Source organism: Kogia breviceps, chromosome 10 (genome assembly GCF_026419965.1).
Source record: "Kogia breviceps isolate mKogBre1 chromosome 10, mKogBre1 haplotype 1, whole genome shotgun sequence".
Taxonomy (NCBI): Eukaryota; Metazoa; Chordata; class Mammalia; order Artiodactyla; family Physeteridae; genus Kogia; species Kogia breviceps.
In genome coordinates, this window is record NC_081319.1 from 14,200,892 (window position 1) to 14,218,620 (window position 17,729).

Consider the following 17,729-nt stretch of genomic DNA (forward strand, 5'->3'; position numbering starts at 1 on the left):
ACAGTGAGAGGCCCGTGTAGCGAAAAAAAAAAAAAAAGACAAACAAAAATAGCACTCAGAATTATAATTTGAATAATGATTTCAAAATTACCCATTATGTTCATATTCTAGACCTGTGTTGTCCAACATAGCAGTCACTAGCCACATGTGGCTGTTTAAATTTAAATTAATTAAAATCACATATAATTAAAATTTGGTTCCTCATGTACACAAGCCACATTTCAATTTCTCAGTAGCCACATACGGGCAGTGGTTACCACATTAACCAGGGCAGACAAAGAATATTTCCATCATTGCTCTTGATCATATAGATAAAAATTATTGTTGACAAATACAGGACAAAAATATTGAACTATATTTATAGATGTTGTAATTATTGGTTAGTTTCAGTTTTCTTCCTGAAATGACTGATTTTTGTTGCTGTTGTTGCTGTTAACTTGTTTTTAAATAAAGTCAGCGATTCAGTTTATGAAAAGAAAGCTTAAGAATTACAGAGTCTAAAAAAAAAGAACAAACTGTCATTTCTGAAGTGAAACTAAGCCTTTGTTTCTATACTGTCATCTAATTTTGCTTAGGTTATTCTTTTTTCTTAATGAGAAATGGTGGCTTCAGGGGAGCCACAAGTATGTGTCACTCGGTTATTGGACCAAGAAGCAACAAACATATTTATAATGCAGTGTAAACAGGCTTAGAGCAAGATAATTAACTGGAAAGTCAGAATACGACCAAAAAAAAAAAAAAAAAAAAAAAAAGAAAGGTAACATACAACCAAATAGTAGGGAAATTTCCAATGTTTACAAGGCAGCTTGAGGTGGCAGGAACAAAGAAAGGAGAATTCTTGGCTGTGTTTCTAGCAAAACAGATAATAAATCAAATTCAGGTCATTGTTATCAATTTGACCTGACCTAGAGGAAGTATTGGATTGCTCATTATGGAATTCCTTAAGGAAAAGAAAACAGATTTGGAAAATATACCGTTTAGGGAACACCCTGAAGGTGACTGTTGCAGAGATCTAGTATGTTGAGGAGAAAGGCTAAGGAAAGGGATCTGATTCTTGGAAGAAAGCAGTGTACTTCATGATGATTTAATTAAGTACTTAAAATGGGAAAGCGGCTCAATTAATAAAACTGATCCGTAGATCATGTTCATACTTGTATAAAACATAGCTGCTGAAAAAGAGGGAAAGATACATTATAGTGTATTAAAGAAAATACTGGAGAGTAACTAGATTTGGATACAGTGAAGTTAATAAGATAACAACATTGGAACAGTCCCAACTGTCCAATGTAATCATCACAACTATTTGATCGGAAACAATGTCAATAATGTATTCAAATAATCTTGAGCTTCCTACTGCAAACAGATGCATTCCCCAGCTTAATCTTATTCACATCTCCCCCAAAGATTGCTTGATCAAATGATGCAATTTGCAATAGTGTAAGAACTGGAATTTATTATTTCAGTGATATCTAGCTATATTCAAATATTCATTAATTTGAAGAGAATGAAACTAGCGACAACAGGATATCCTGTGTGTGCTGATTTATTTTTAATTTCAAACAGTTAATTAGTGGTAGAGAGATTCCAGGTTGCAAATGACTTCATTGAAAACTGAACACCATGTTCCTGGCACACAGTAGGTGCTCAATAAATATGTGCTGCAAGCATCCCTTCTTCTGTATTAATACTTTCACTACATATATCACGGGAAGCACTTCAGAGACTAAAGAGAGAGTGCAAATGTGCTTTCACAAAGCCTTAATTTCAAGGAAGTTAGCTAACAAGCTACAGAACTAGCAGGGTTCTTCACAAATTGTTAAGTATACATATAGTTCAAAGGAAACTGAATTTACATTTTGAAATTGTTTCATACTAAGAATTGAGTTTGCAACCACGGTGGTTCTTAGAACTGTCCTATTCTTAAAACATTCTTTATGTTGGGACCGGTGCTAGGTCTTATCCACCTTTATAGCTATTCCTTCCTTCTTTTCATATGATCATGGCGTGTCTGTTACACAGAATAAGTGCTTATGATACATGCCTGTTTAATTGAAAAAATGGCATTGGGGCTTCCCTGGTGGCGCAGTGGTTAAGAATCCACCTGTCCAACGTTTGGCAAAAGCTTATTAAATCAAAAAAAAAAAAAAAAAAAAAAAAGAATCCACCTGCCAATGAAGGGGACACCAGTTCGAGCCTAATCTGGGAAGATCCCACATGCCGCGGAGCAACTAAGCCCGTGTGCCACAACTACTGAGCCTGAGCTCTAGAGACCACGAGCCACAACTACTGAAGCCTGAATGCCTAGAGCCCGTGCTCTGCAGCAAGAGAAGCCACCACAATGAGAAGCCTGCACACCTCAACAAAGAGTAGCCCCCGCTCACCGCAACTAGAGAAAGCCTGCACACAGCAACCAACACCCAATGCAGCCAAAAATAAATAAATAAGATAAATTTTAACAAAATGGCATTAAAACTGCTCCTGGAAAATCATTGTACAGCAAGACTGCCCTTTTGACGTGCTAATCCTCCATTTTAAGTATGAAAATAAATTATTAAATAATCTTTGTGTGTCTCTAAAAAGGAAACTATTTGATACTTAAATATAATTATGCACAAAATTCCCTTGACAAACAAAATTATTTTCCAGTGATTAAATTAAATCAGAAGACCTTATGGAAAAAGAAAATAGCTCAACCCAGGTCACTTGTCAGGACTCCTGACATGCTTGTTCTGCTTTGTATACTTATATCTACTTTTATGGATTAACTGAAATAACAGCTGTGAAAGATACTTTGGCAATTTTAATCAGTAAATGCCCAAAGTGAATATTCTCATTTTAGCAAGGGCCCCAGGTTTTGAGAAAATTGTTTGATCTCTCAGCTTGATTCAACATGCAGATATTTAGGTTAATTCACTTTAGTCCATGGGAAATTTTTAACAAAGATAATCTGTTTTATCATTTGCAACAAATATTTCTTACTGCTCTCAGTAACCCAGTCAAATTAAGAAAATGTAGTGGGTTTCATTTTCTGCATAACTTTGCTCATTAGTGAGCATATTATCTTGTATAAATGCAAAGATAAAGTGCTTTAAAATTGTACTTTACATAAGAGCAGTAACATCTTCAAGCTATTGAAACATTTTAGCAGTTGAAGAGGAAACTCTATCGCTCAATATTCTGATTTTTAAACAAATGAAATAAAATATCCTATTAATATTCTGTCACATCTTAGAAATATTCAGTAAGATTTATGGTCATTTCCTCACCAGTAGTATGATCTTGCTAGTTTATATATTTATCCATATTATATATTTATCATATTAAGAAGACTTTTTTTTTTCTTGAGTTCTTGCACCATCAAATTTTAAAGGCCTTTTCATAATTACATCAACTTCTTATTTTTCACATGCTATAAATTTTTTTCTCTACTAGGACAATGACAACCAAAAAAGATTCAAACCATTTCAAAAATTACCATGGAGGTAAGAAAATGTATAAGGTGAGTAACGTTTTCTGTGTCTAGAAGAAAGTGTGCTGTGTGAAGTGTTTTTGTATATAAATGGTCTGAAATCTGATCTGGAAAGAGAAGGCAAACAGGCCGATTGAGCCACAAGAAGTATTTTAATGGAATATTCGAGGCTTTCACAATGGTGTACTGCTGTGACTTCCCAGTCTATTTTGATTATGGACTTATACACCTGTACTTTACACACTAAAAAAGCACGTACTAGATCTTCTAATTCTCTTATCTCAACCATTTATGTGTGGCTGGTGAGGAACTGAATTGCTGGAGCTGATAGTGTGAATTTAAAAAATATTGCCTATTCAAATAACACATTACTGGTAAAGAAACGCCTTATACTCTGGGAACAGGGCAGAAGAACTGAGAGGACCAAATGAGGAAATAAACAATGTTTTAAAATTTGGTGAACATTTCATGAAGTACCAGTCAGTTTTGAGAATACACTGAGTGAGTATTTAAACTGCCATTTTTCCCCCTCATTTTCCAACATCCCCAAGTGCCTTTCAAATGCTTTCCTTTCAGTTTTCCAATTGTCCATACACTATATGTGAGGTACTATTGTAAAATCAATTTTAAAAATGTTCTTAAACTTATCCCACAGTTCAAAAGCATCTCCTCAAAAATTATCAAAAATTTATAATGCATCTATTATGATGGTTTAAGTGAGGAAAGAAACATAAACCCTTGCCTCCTGTAAAGGAAAATGTGCATGGTGGCTAAATGGTAACTTTGAGCTTTAGGAAACAGTTCAAATACCTATATGTTGACACAAGACAACTAGGAACATGTTGTATTTTGGATATTTATATTAGGTTCTCCCCACACAGAGTACAAGTGAACTGGAACTTTACTCACTGAGTACATCACAGTGCTCGGTGCCCTGGGCTGGCCTCATGAATTAGACCACTTCTTACCAGGGCTGCTCCATGCTCCTGCATTCAAATCACTTAGGAATGAGCCCTGAGACAGACCTTCCCTACTGTGGAGAGACTATTCCACCCCTCATTCTGTGGCAAGTTCCACGTATTGAGCACTGGCCTGCTGGAAAGAATTCTGTATTAATCAGGAACATAGAAAGCTTATCACTGCCATCTAATCTTATATCTCATGCTTCACTTCAATAACGCCAGAGCAAAAAGTCAAAATGGAACATCATAAAGCCAGAAAATCCACAGGTTTTCCTTTCCAACACTGACATGAAGGTGTTTCCACAGATGGTGTGGTCTACCAATATCACCTGGGTGATTGACACGTTTTTAAATTTTTTTAACTTGCTTTTGCACTGGGCTATCTATTGATGGTGCCTGCATGCTTCCACCCTATTGTCAGGCCTTCCAGACACAATCTGTCTTCTTCTTCTTCTTCTTCTTTTTTTTAAACAGAGTGGACATGTGACTTGGCAAATTTAACATGCATCATTTCAACTATTCTTGAATGATCACTGATACATAGTATAAATCTGAATCATTCCTGTTACTTCTTACAAGGCATGTGTTCCAAGCCAGTCATTTATCCAGCAGCAAACCTGGTCAATAGCCTGAAAAACATCCTCTCAGTTCAGCAATGTTGGCTGCTTCTCTCACTGCCTGTGTTGTCACCCTGTCACCCTTTTAAGATGATAGTCTTTCTTTTCTTTTTTTTTTTTTTTTTTTTTTGCGGTATGCGGGCCTCTCACTGTTGTGGCCTCTCCCGTTGAGGAGCACAGGTTCCGGACGCGCAGGCTCAGCGGCCATGGCTCACGGGCCCAGCCGCTCCGCGACATGAGGGATCTTCCCCGACCGGGGCACGAACCCGTGTCCCCTGCATCATTAGGCGGACTCTCAACCACTGCGCCACCAGGGAAGCCCTATTTTCTTTTGTTTTTAAAGGTCCATCAAGTGAGATATAAAACAATGAAAACTGAAATGGCAACAAGCTAGGGGTATGATGTTACACACTGTGGATGGCACGTGTCTCTCTATGGATCCATGAATCACGGTAAACTTAACTGTGTTAGCAATTTGGGGATTATGGAGTTTCAGGACATATCCCTTGAAAACTGACAAGCTGCTAGCCCTCATTTCCATCTTCAAATCAAATTGTTCCCTATGCACAAAATGCCCCCTCTCTGCTTCTTTTTTTGCTTTACTTTTCTCCTTATTGTTTTATTTTCAAGTACAAGTGAGACAAGAATATATTATTACTTTAAAATATTCAAACAATACATCAATATACAAACAATGTCAAAGTTCCCATCACCACCTCCTCATTCCTACTTTGCTGTCCAGAGACCACCACTTAGCTGTATAATCTGTGTCCTCCAGGGCCCTTACTACTCAGTTATATGAATAAATTTACTTATAGGTACATACACAACCTTTGTATTTTTTTTTTTACATAAATTGGATTCTAGTAGAATGTAAGTTCCATGAAAGCATGGACTTTATTCACTCTTGATATATCCAGAAGTCAGAGGAGTGCTTGGTACATAGCAAGTGCTCCTTAAATATTTGTCAGGTGAATATAACTTGCTTTTTCAACTTACTGCCTTGGTGACTCCCATGTCAGCACCTGGAGTTGGATCCACTTTATTCATTTTTTCACACATATGCATAGGATTCTACAATGTGCGTATAAGATAAATTATTTACCCACTCTAAATCCTGGTTTTTACTCTGAAGTTCAAGCATCTCCTTTGAATGAATTCTTCTCTGTGCACAATGTCTTGTTATTGTATCTGACAATACAGTCATTTTGTCCCTCATTTACATGATAACTTTTGGGGTTATTAGACCCTTGGAAGTGTTTGCCTTAGATTCTGTGTATCTTTTGTGTGTGTGTGTGTGTGTGTGTGTGTGTGTGTGTGTGTGTGTGGTACGCGGGCCTCTCACTGTTGTGGCCTCTCCCGTTGCGGAGCACAGGCTCCGGATGCACAGGCTCAGTGACCATGGCTCACGGGCCCAGCCGCTCCGCGGCATGTGGAATCTTCCCGGACCGGGACATGAATCCATATCCCCTGCATCAGCAGGCGGATTCTCAACCACTGCGCCACCAGGGAAGCCCAGATTCTGTGTTTCTGAAGGGAAGAGACTGTGTCACTTACTTTGATAGAAAAGCTATCCTTGGAACAGAGAAAGCCTAACAGACATTTTAAAATGAATAACTGTGAAGTTTAGGCAATAAGGCACATTGACACAATATCTGCTTAGTTGGTGAGTGATGTCTGGAGGAACAGTTGTACATAAAATATATTTGGTGGGGAAAAGTACTATGACTTTTATTACATAGTCATAAAAACTACTTTTTTTTATTTTTTTTGCCAGATGGCCTAGAACTAAGTCGACTATAGTTGCTGAACATATCTGCAGATCTAGAACAAGGTGGACAGAAAACTGGAATTGCCTCTTTCAAATGCTATTATCTTTAAATATTAATTCTCTGTACATCCCACTTTCCTCATTTAGGAAAGTTGACAAGAGCATACGAATTTTCTCAGATGATAAGAGTTGCCCTTTTGTTTGTAACTTGCTTACTGGACATTTTTAAGACACCCCAAGTAATGCTCAACCATATTTGTTAAATTCTGCAAAAATAAGCATTTTGTTTCAGATTGTATTCAAATTAAATAGAAAGTAGGATAATGAAAACTGGAGAAAAGTGTGAACCTTTCTTACAGTGACGTAACACTTGGTTAGCTAAGCAAGTATTTTTTTATGAACTTAAATAATGATAAATCCACACCAAAAACAATACTCTTATCCTGAGGTAAGAGATTGTTCCTGTCTAATAATCTCAAAATATTGCCTTGGTTGTAATTGTTTTCTTGACATAAAAATGATTGAGAATGAGCCAATAAAATTTGTTGCTGAAACAGAAAACATTAAATTAGGCTCTGACTTTCAGTAAAATAGGACCATATGGTACATTTAATTATAAGTTGAGGAGATATCTGAAGTTTTAATTTAAGTATTTTACTTACAACATTAGCTCAACTCTTCTGCCCAGATGTCTAACATCAAGCCACAGTACCACATACAGAAAAACAACGCAAGAGAAAAAAAGACCAAGACTGATGAATCATATACTTATTCCGCACATCGAAAAGATGTAAATCTCAAAAAATTCATTAAATGCAGTCGTCTCATAATGAATTCTATTTCTTTCCCCCCACCCCAATGTACATTAATTATGTAGTTTGTGCTGTTGTTGCTTTTGCTTTATTTGTAGTCGCATGAATCTATCATGGGATTGGGGATCAGAGCCCTGGGTACAAATGCTTGTCTTCCCACTTCACTTTTTCATTTATTTACTCATTCATGAATCACTCAACATATATTAGTGCCTACCGTGTGCCAGGTATCAGTCTAGACACTGGGTACACAATGGTGAGCAGAAAAAGGCAAGATGCCTGTGTACTTGGAGCTTAGAGTTCAGTTACTAGGGCCTAATTAGCCTTTGACAAATTATTTATCATCTCTGAGCCTCAGTTTCTTTATCTGTACAATGGAAAAAAAGGATACCTACATCACAGATTTATTGCAAGATTTAAATAGAGCAATCATATATGTAAAGAAAAAGCATTGTGCCTTTTGCAGAACAGATACTAAAAAATGCCAGCTGCATTCCCTAGCCTCCCTCACTCCTTTCCTTGAATGAACAAAGAGATCTTTAATCACAGTAAGCCAGCATCCTCAAAAGACACTGCTGTATTGTACAGCTTGAGGGTGGCATATACTGTCGCAGATGGATACCTTTTTGCCAGGACAATGGAGATTGATGAGGAGAGGAGGGGGAGACCTGAATGCGGGGCTCCATCAGGCAGTTGATGGATCCTATGATCCGTGCACCTCTCATTATGCTTGGTTTGAGGCAAGAGGAGCAGGGCCAGGAACAGCTGAGCAAACAAAGTAATCCTGATTATACTTGTGGTAATGGTGACAAACTCAAAGAAATAACATCAATCATTTCAAGCAATGACTGTCTCCTCAGACTGTGTTCACCTGGACTAGAGGAGGAAAAAATAAGTCTGCCATTCAATACTCTTGAGTAAAAGCTCTTTTCAACAGGGATAGCTTTGTTGTTCTCTTATTACTCACTCTATTTTACCCCCAATACTCACTCTTCTTGTTCTACCTTTACTTTCAGCATCATGAAGCTGACAGAGCATATGGTAAAACCTATTTATTGTGTGGCTTGTCCAGTGAATTATATTTATTCCCAAATTCTTGAAGGTGCTCTAAACAAACACAAGAGGAACCCACATATCCCTCATTAGATCACCGGTAGGCAGAAACCTTAGCCTTCACTTGAAGAAAGTCCACTCTAGTAACCTGAGGAGCATCTCACCTCCAAAGAATTTCATCAGGGATGTCGCCCCCAATTGTGGTGAATTATTATTTTATGTTCCTGCTTCCGGTGTTCTAATGGCTGGTGAGAACGTCAACCTTCTCCTTCTAGCTAGTGGAGAGATGCTCTGGTAAGCCAGAGTGGTTGCTGTTGTTGCCTGCCTAGTACTTTTTGCCTGCTTTAAGAACCCTAGTACTTTATTATTCACAGCATCATTAATTAATTAATAAGACAGTTGGTGATGACGTTAAGGAAGCTGGAACCATTTCAGTTTAGATCGACACTACTCAAGACATTGGCACAATGGATGTTTGTTCAGAAATAGTAGAGGATGGCAGGGAATCTGGGAGAGAATAATAGATGACTAATTTGGACTCAAGTAATTAGAATATCATCACAATTTGGATGGGGAGTAAGTTAGTATTTATCTTTTTACAAGTATAAAAATGATTTCTGAAGCAGTGCCATGAAGCAGTGATTCTCAGTGGGGACAGGGAGCTAGAGCAGAATCTGTAACCCAGAAGCATGCCAGGTTTGAAAAAGTATATTCACTACACTTATTTCTTACATAAGCCAGAAAGAAAAGCTGGATAAAACTTCCTGACTGGGAGAGATGGAATATATAGAATATAGAGTAAGAAATCAATGTAGAAGGCATGTAGAGTGGGAACAAAAAGTCAAGAAATACTTTGAAAGTATAAATTAAATGTCTGGAAGAGTATTTAAATTATTCATGAGAGAAAACTATTTTCAAGAAATTTAGCAGCATGTATTATATATTTTTAAAAGTCCTGGTTACCATGGATTTTAATAACTGGTATAGCAAAATCTCCCTTTTTATTTTTTATTACTTTTAAGCCTAGTTGGAGAAAGCACTGTAGTACAGCGGACAGGGTGCTATCGAGATGTACTGGCTTTGTTGCTATGCTGCAGTTAAATTCACTGAAAGTTTTTGAGAGCATACTGAGTATGTGTTCTACGGCTTAGGAGAGCCTTACTTCTTCCTTGAACCTCTTTTCTCATTGTAGGTTCTAGTGACTATTGTTGTGTACCAAGCCACCCCAACACCACTTTGTGGCATAAAACACCATGGCATCCTGCTCACAGACGTGGGTCAGGAGTTTGGACAAAACATAGCCTGTATTACTTGTCTCCGTACCAGAAGTCTCAGCTGGGTAGTCTCAATGCCTAGGGATGACTTAAACACTCAGGACAGGAATCTTCCAGAGGCATGTTTAGTCATATGTCTGGTTGTTGACCCTGGCTGTTGATTGGGCTGTCAGCACAACTATTAACCAGAACACCTGTGTATGGCCTCTCCAAATGGCCTCTCTAGGTGGATCAGTCTGGGTTTCTTCACAGAATAACAGCTGAGTTCCAAGAGCGAGCATCCCAAGAGCCAAGTCAAAGTTGCCCATGAAAGATGCGTAATATTACTTTAATCACAGTCACACAAGCCTACCTAGATTCTGGATGGTAAACCATGAAGCCCATCTCTTTAGGAAGGAATGTGAAAGTCACATTATAAGAGCAGCTGTGAGATGGAAGATGTTGTAAACGTCTTTAGAAAATACAGTTAATAAGTTTAATAAGTGGTTGGTGAAGAAAAATTTTGACTTTTAAAAATGAAGATCAGAAGATTAGTGGTTTCCAAGCAGCTGTAACATCATAGGAAATAACTGTATTTCTTCAAGAAACATTATGATTCCCTTCCTCCCTAACACCCAGGAGGTGACTGGTTTTGTTTGGAGTATACTTCAATTATCTTTTTGGGTTGGTGGGGCATAAGGTTTTCAAAAACTCTGGTTGATAACAATACATCTCTTGGTAATTATCTTTCTTAGGAAGAAGTCAGCCTGAGGTCAGCACGGGATTTGCATCCTGCCTCTACCACTTATTACCTGAATAACCTTGGACAAATTACTTAACCTTTCTTTGCCTCAGCTTCCCTGCCTATGAAATAGGAGATAATAATAGTAACTACTTAATGGAGTTGTTTTGAGAATAAAAAGGGAAAATTCATGTAAAGCAATTAGTACAGTGCCTGGAATATACTAAGCACTCAGTAAACGATTGATATTATTATTTAGAAGGATAGCTTAAACTAACTCTAAGTATTTATTTCACTAAATTCTTAATAAGCATAGTTGTTATTCAGGGCAATAAAAGGGATTTTGATAGGAGGCATGTTAGAAGTGATGAAAGGGGTATATGGCAGAGAAACTGGAGGAAAAATGTTTAAACAGTATTTTTTAAACTGAAGTATAATTGATTATACTAGTTTCAGATGTATGACATAGTGATTCAATACTTTTATAGATTATTCTCCATTTACAGTTATTAGAAAGTATTGGCTGTATTCCCTGTGTCATACAATATATCCTTGTAGCTTATTTATTTTATACATAGTAGTTTATACCTCATAGTCCCCTACCCCTCTTTTGCCCCTCTCCCCTTAAAGAGTACTTTAATGCAACACTGCTGTTGGTGTGCAGGACTAACAATTTTCCCTCTCTCCACTCAGAATCTTCAATAAAACTTCCATTTCCCATTTACGTGCTGTGTAGTTGCCTGTATCTTGTGGCTACAATAGAGGTGCTGAGTCTTGCTTCAAATGGAGAGAGAATGAGACAGAGGCAGCCTTGAGAGACCTCGTATTCGCATTCTGTTTATACTGTAAGAGTCCTTTCATGGGCTACAGAAGGGGAAAGGGCATGTTCCCCTCAATCTCCTACCCTTGCCTCAATCAGAGCTATTATTAGGCTTTTCTCTCCTCTTATTTTTATGTTGTACATAAAAGAGCCCTCTCATCTATGAGGACAGACATTATTTGAAAACCACTGGGTTTACAGATTGCTCCAACTATGATAATTTTGAGATCTTTGTTTCGTGTGTTCTTGAATATCATGTTTAAAGTTTTAGCTACAATATCTTGGAGCTGTATGTAGCTCAAAGTGAGGACTTTATAAAAGTCAACTTTTAGATTATTAACAGCACCATACATTATCAAAACAAAAGTTTACATGAATATGAGAATTTGTCTTCCAATAAAATTTGAGGAGAGAACAAAGAGTATGTGAGAATCAGATATTTTTTAAAATCAAAACAAGCTCCTCCAAACACACAAACTCATACAAAATTACCACCACCAAAAGATTTAGCCATATCATTACAAGTGCTTTCCATATAAGCTTTTTTTTTTTTTTTTTTTTTTGCTACACTTAATGCAATGGCTTTGTTCTGTGCCAATTTAGTTAAACGGCAGCTACTTTCTCAAAATTCCCTTATGTGATTTCCAGATTGGAACAAGAGAAATTTATGGGAGATTTAGGAAGTGGAAATGGAGCAGCAGCCAGTTTTACACTGCGCAGGTCAGCATAGGGTACAGGCCACTGGAGCAACCCAGATACTGTGGCTGATTTATCAGCTCACATTGATGGTGTAAGGCAGCACCCAGACTCACAGATAACCAGCTCCTAAACCTCTTCTCCTTTGGTTTTTCTGAGCTCTGGGCCAGATGTGCTCACACTTGACAGACTACTCACATCATCAAAGGTGAAGGCAGTGAGAGACAAGTGGAGCGGTCTCAGTTGGTCCTTCCTCTCCCTCATTGCCAGCTCAACACCAACTACAAAGGCAACAACCTTACGTAGTTCTCTTAACCAGTTTCCAATAATTGCCCAAGGTCTAATCTTTGTAGTAACTCCATCCCATGACATCACGATGATGTTACTTCTTTGCTTAAAGCCCAACTGATAACACCTAGCATCATGTTTCTTAATCTATTTATAAGCCACACCTCTACAATCTTTTCTCACTTTCTCTTCTACATATCCCCAACAGCTAAGAAGATTTTATTTGGTATATATTCAGTACATTATATAAAATCAAGAGGTGCTGAGATCTGACTCCTGGCTACTTCCTCACTTGACTTTTTTTTAATCTTCTTCCACTCCCAGCCTAAATTCCAAACATACTGATCTCCTCAGCGAGCCTCAAACCTCCTTAAATGGCACTCTATTCCATCTCATGATGTTGGCAATGTGACACTTTCCTCCTGTTATTTACATGGCTGGCTTCCTTTTTCACTTTTTGAATATTTACTTAAATATCACAACTTATGAGAGAACATTCCTTCCCTTCCCTTTCTTTCTATGTGGCCCCTCCAAACTTCCCAATGGTGTCTATGCTGGGTTGCCTTTTTTCTTCTATAACATGCACCCAAATTCTTATAATACATTTATTTTTTGTTTAGTATATTATTATCCATCTCACTCACTGAAATGTACATTTATCATGGCAGAGACCTAACCTTGTCTTATTCTCAACTGTATTCACATTTCCTAACACAATGTCTGAAACACAGCAGCCTTTAATTGGTGAATAACTAAATTAACTAACTAAATTAATGTATTAACATAACAGACCATTCATGTATGCACTTGGAATCATTCTATCCCCTTAGAGAATAGAAAACGAGTTTTCAAGTCACCATCCTCTGCCTTTGATAGGTAGTAGCTGTGTAAGTTAGAATTGAACTTGTCAGAAGAGTTATCACAAGTTTCCAGGTTCATGCCCACATTCTAAGTCATGTTAGAGTTTTGACTTTGGAAATTAAATTTAGCAGTTAGGGTATATATCTCTTCTTTCCCCAAAAGAATTGTCTTTGGAATGCGGTTTCTTCTGATGGAGGTGGTATTTTAAAAAATAAATCTTAATAGTTACAAAAAATGATCATATATCTTGGTTGTGATGTATGACCTAGTCCAAAACTGCCTGATAAAATGATACCAGCAGCTATGGCACATGAGAAAATACTAACAACCTTTTATTTCTTCCTGAATATTACTTATAGACATATGCTTTTATAGAAGCACTGTGTCTAGCTGGATATGTAAGAAAATACAACTCATCTCCCTGAGTCCACGTAGAAAATGGAAACGGTACTGTCTGATCAACTGTGCTATTTCTGATGCTCTCCAGAGTCACGTATCTAGAACAAGGCCAATAAAAATGGGAAAAAAAAAAAGTCACACCTACGCCTACTTAGATCCACTCATTCTCTCTTTTTAAAGTTTTCATGTCTATTTCTATTGTCTATCTGCAAAGAAGCCAACTGCTGTTGGGCACTTGTTTCAATACAGAAGGAAGAAAATAGCTAGCTGCTCTGAAAAGGTAAAATATTTGTTCCAACTCTCAGTTAGCAACCTTAATTCACTCCTAAACTACCTCATTTCCCTCCATTAAATATCACATCATTGTGTCTTGAAATTCTCCTTACTATAGTTTACCACATTGATATAAAAAAATTAAGTAAACCTTAAAAAGGCTCTCTTCCATATGAGAGCATAAATTCTAGTAGAGATTCTAGTAAGGAGATGATTATGTTTTTTTCTTATTTACTATTGTGAAACCACAGCCTCATACAGTGCCTTTCACATAACATGTTCAATATGTGTTTGTCAAATGAATAAAGTGTGTCTTTAACAAAATATTACCAATATGGTTCCTTTTTCATACAGTTTTCCTTTTCCACCTTCATTTCTACATGAAAATGGAGTGGCAAAAAATCAGACACTTGCAAAATCTTGAGAACGTCAGCACAGATGTTAGAAGACCCTCTGCTAACACATAACACCATTACATACATGTAGCTATAAAAGTGGTAACAGAGTCGTCTCTAAATCTGAGAAAACAGCCTTAAATACTTGATAATATGCTTAGCCAACAAAGTGGCTGTGTATCAATTTTCTTTTTTAACACTAAAAACATCAAAGAGGCTTAATTCTTCATATCATGGCTCTTTCTCCATTGAAGGTGAAAAACCACATCAATTCTTCAACAGAACAATTTCCCTTAACTTTTCCCTTAACTGAAATTATCTTAAATGTTTTCTCTGACCTCTTTTTTAAACTTTCAGCCTTGAAAATAAGTACGATGCCTGGTAGACCTAGTCAGAAAGGGAGGTGAAGAAGTGGGACAAGTCAGGGTGTGGCAATTAATCATACCAGTAATTAATCATACCACCTAGGGCACTGCTTCCAAATTTGGCTAAGGATAAGAATCACCTGGAGCATTTAATAGGAAAAAAAAAAATACTGGCTGCACTTGAGACCTACTGAATATGAATTGCTAGGGGTAATCTATATGTTTGATATATACCCCTTAAGGATTCTTATTGCCAGCCAAGTGGGGAAGAAGGACTGCTCAAGGTAGCTTAGGCTTGGGGATAAACCCAGGTAGAGGGTATAGGAAGTTGTTCAATAAATAATGAAGGACACAGCACACAGAGTACAGATAATTAAGGTAGGCACATCTGTTACACCAAGAAGCCAAAAAGAGACAAAACATGTTTCCCAGCAAGTTACCATGATATAGTGATAATAATTGTGGCACAAGGATGTAAGAGTTCTAGTCAGATAAACTAGTTCATTTGTTCTTAACAAGAATTTATAATCTTGCATTTCTTGCTGTCTAATACCAGCAAATAGTCATTCTATTGATATTTACAGTTTTAAAATTTGTTCATACTGATGTGATGAGTTTGAATCACCTCCTCTGTCAAAGCCAGACAAAATCTATAAGCTAGATCTTGGCCTCTGAGATGTTCACCAGCAGGTTGCAGGGGTGGTGTTGAATGAAAGAATTTTAATCCTATGGCTAAACTGGTAGATACAAGGACTGGACATAGTTCTCAGAAAACAAAAATAAAAGCAAACAAACCAAAAAAGCCAAAACCCAAACAGATGTTTTTTTTTTTTTATTTCTAAGCAAGTTAGCAAAACTATGACTCATGAATCAGAGAAATATCAAAAATGACCTAGTTTTTGGAGATCTGTTAGGGGGCAGGGTTTAGACTCAGGAATGAGACCAAACCCCAATTATCTGAATATGAACATGCTGAGTTACCAGCATAGTACAGCTGATTGTGAGTCATTCACATATTTAGCTGGAGGTTCTTTAATTCCCTGTAAGCACAGGGATGGTGCTAAGGCCTGGCATGACATTGTTTCCACAGGTGAGTATCAAGTGGCATTAGTGCTCAGTGATCAAGGAGACGTGGCCATGGAAATGTATAGGAGATGTGTTTTTTTGTTGATGACACCAGGTAGCCTGATTTTATTAATAGAGAGAGATTTGAATAATAAACTGATCGTTGTAGTGACAGACAACCGTTTTGCTGAACTGGAATTTACAATAAAAAGTAGTCAAGGAGAATTCCCCTGCTCCTCCACATCAAAGATTCACTCAAGTAAAGAAGTAAATTCACTCAAAATAATTAATATAGTGCTTATTAATTATAGACTTCAAAAAGCTTTTATTTTCAAATTTTAGAAGCACCACTGATGACCTTAATATGTCTTATTATGCACATCTTTACCTTCACTGGGGAAGAACAAATTTTAACTCTGCTAGCTAAAGGTATTAAATAAACAAGCATCTTAAACGGATGGTTCCTAGGCCACTTTTTTTTTTGAGTGTGTGACAGGAACAACAACAACAAAAATAACAAGAGTTTTCAAAAACTCCTTGGTTCTTCCTGGTTAAAAATTATTTGCAGGATGCTCTGTATCGTATCCTGTCTACTCTAGGCCTTAACTGTGCACACAGGGAAGGAACCAGGGCTGAACAAGGGAAACAAACCAGGGGTGAGATCACATTTGCAACAGTAGAAGGTAACTTGTGGCAGAAAACTGAGGGTAAGAGAAAGGAGGAGGAAGAAAGTGGATATTATTAAAAGGAGCTGACACATTTTGAGCAACTACCATTTCCCTGGCACGCTTGTAAATACTGTACAGGTATCAGTTCATTTACTTTCAAGACAAGCCTAAAGGTAGGATACGAGGCAATATTAGTTATACCCAATATTCTATTCCCCCCTTCTTTCTCATTAAGAGTGCTTCAGTTCTGTTTGGGATGCAATATTGCAGTGAAAATTACTCACTGTACAAGCTTCCTTTGCAGCAGTTCTGGACAATGAGGTGTAAATAAACATCAGCTGGGGACTTTGGGGAGAGCTTTCACATTAGATACCAGTGTAACTCCTTCCTTCTTCTTTCCTTCCCTTGCCTTAAATACAGACATGATGGCTGAAGATGCAATAACCATCTTGTAAAGATGAGAGAATGGCCCAGAAAATTACAAAGCATAGACCTTGACATTGTTGAGTTCCCAAACCAAGGCCAACCACCATCTATTATCATACTTCTTGTATGAGAAAAAGATAAGTAGTCTTGTATAAGCAATGGATTACCTTTTCTTGCAGCTGAGTTCATTGTTAAATACTACTGGTAGCCATCCTCACTACACAGCTGAGAAAACTGTGTTACAGTCAATTTAAGTAACTTGCCCAAGTTCACACAGGTAGAAAGCAGAGATAGGATTGATGAGGGGGCTTATCTGGGCTGACTTGAAGAGATGGATTTTAGAGCTTGCACTGGGCGAGAAAAGTGTTTGGAGAGCATCTCTAGAGATTATGTGAGATGCTGAGAGTGATATTGTGGGGAAATAAGATTTTTAAGAAAATTTTGCTTTCTCTTGTAAATATATTTTCCCTTTGGCATTTCTTTCAGAGAGACTGGGGTACGGATTTAGATAGCCTTTATTTACTTGGTTGTTGGACTATGGTTCATATTTTAATGACATAATACAGAAGAGAACATAGTGCATGGCTGGCATGTTTAAAACATTCAGTAAAATTAGTTGTTACTAATAAAATAATGATAATCATGAAAACACTGTGCAGTCTTCAAGCAAACCAAACTGGCTGTCTGTGGGTTAAACGAAGTCCTCTGCTAGAGTGCATTTGTATGGAAATCTTTTATTGACTAATAACAGGAACAAAGATTCAGGTGAAAAACAACACTGCATGCGTAAACAC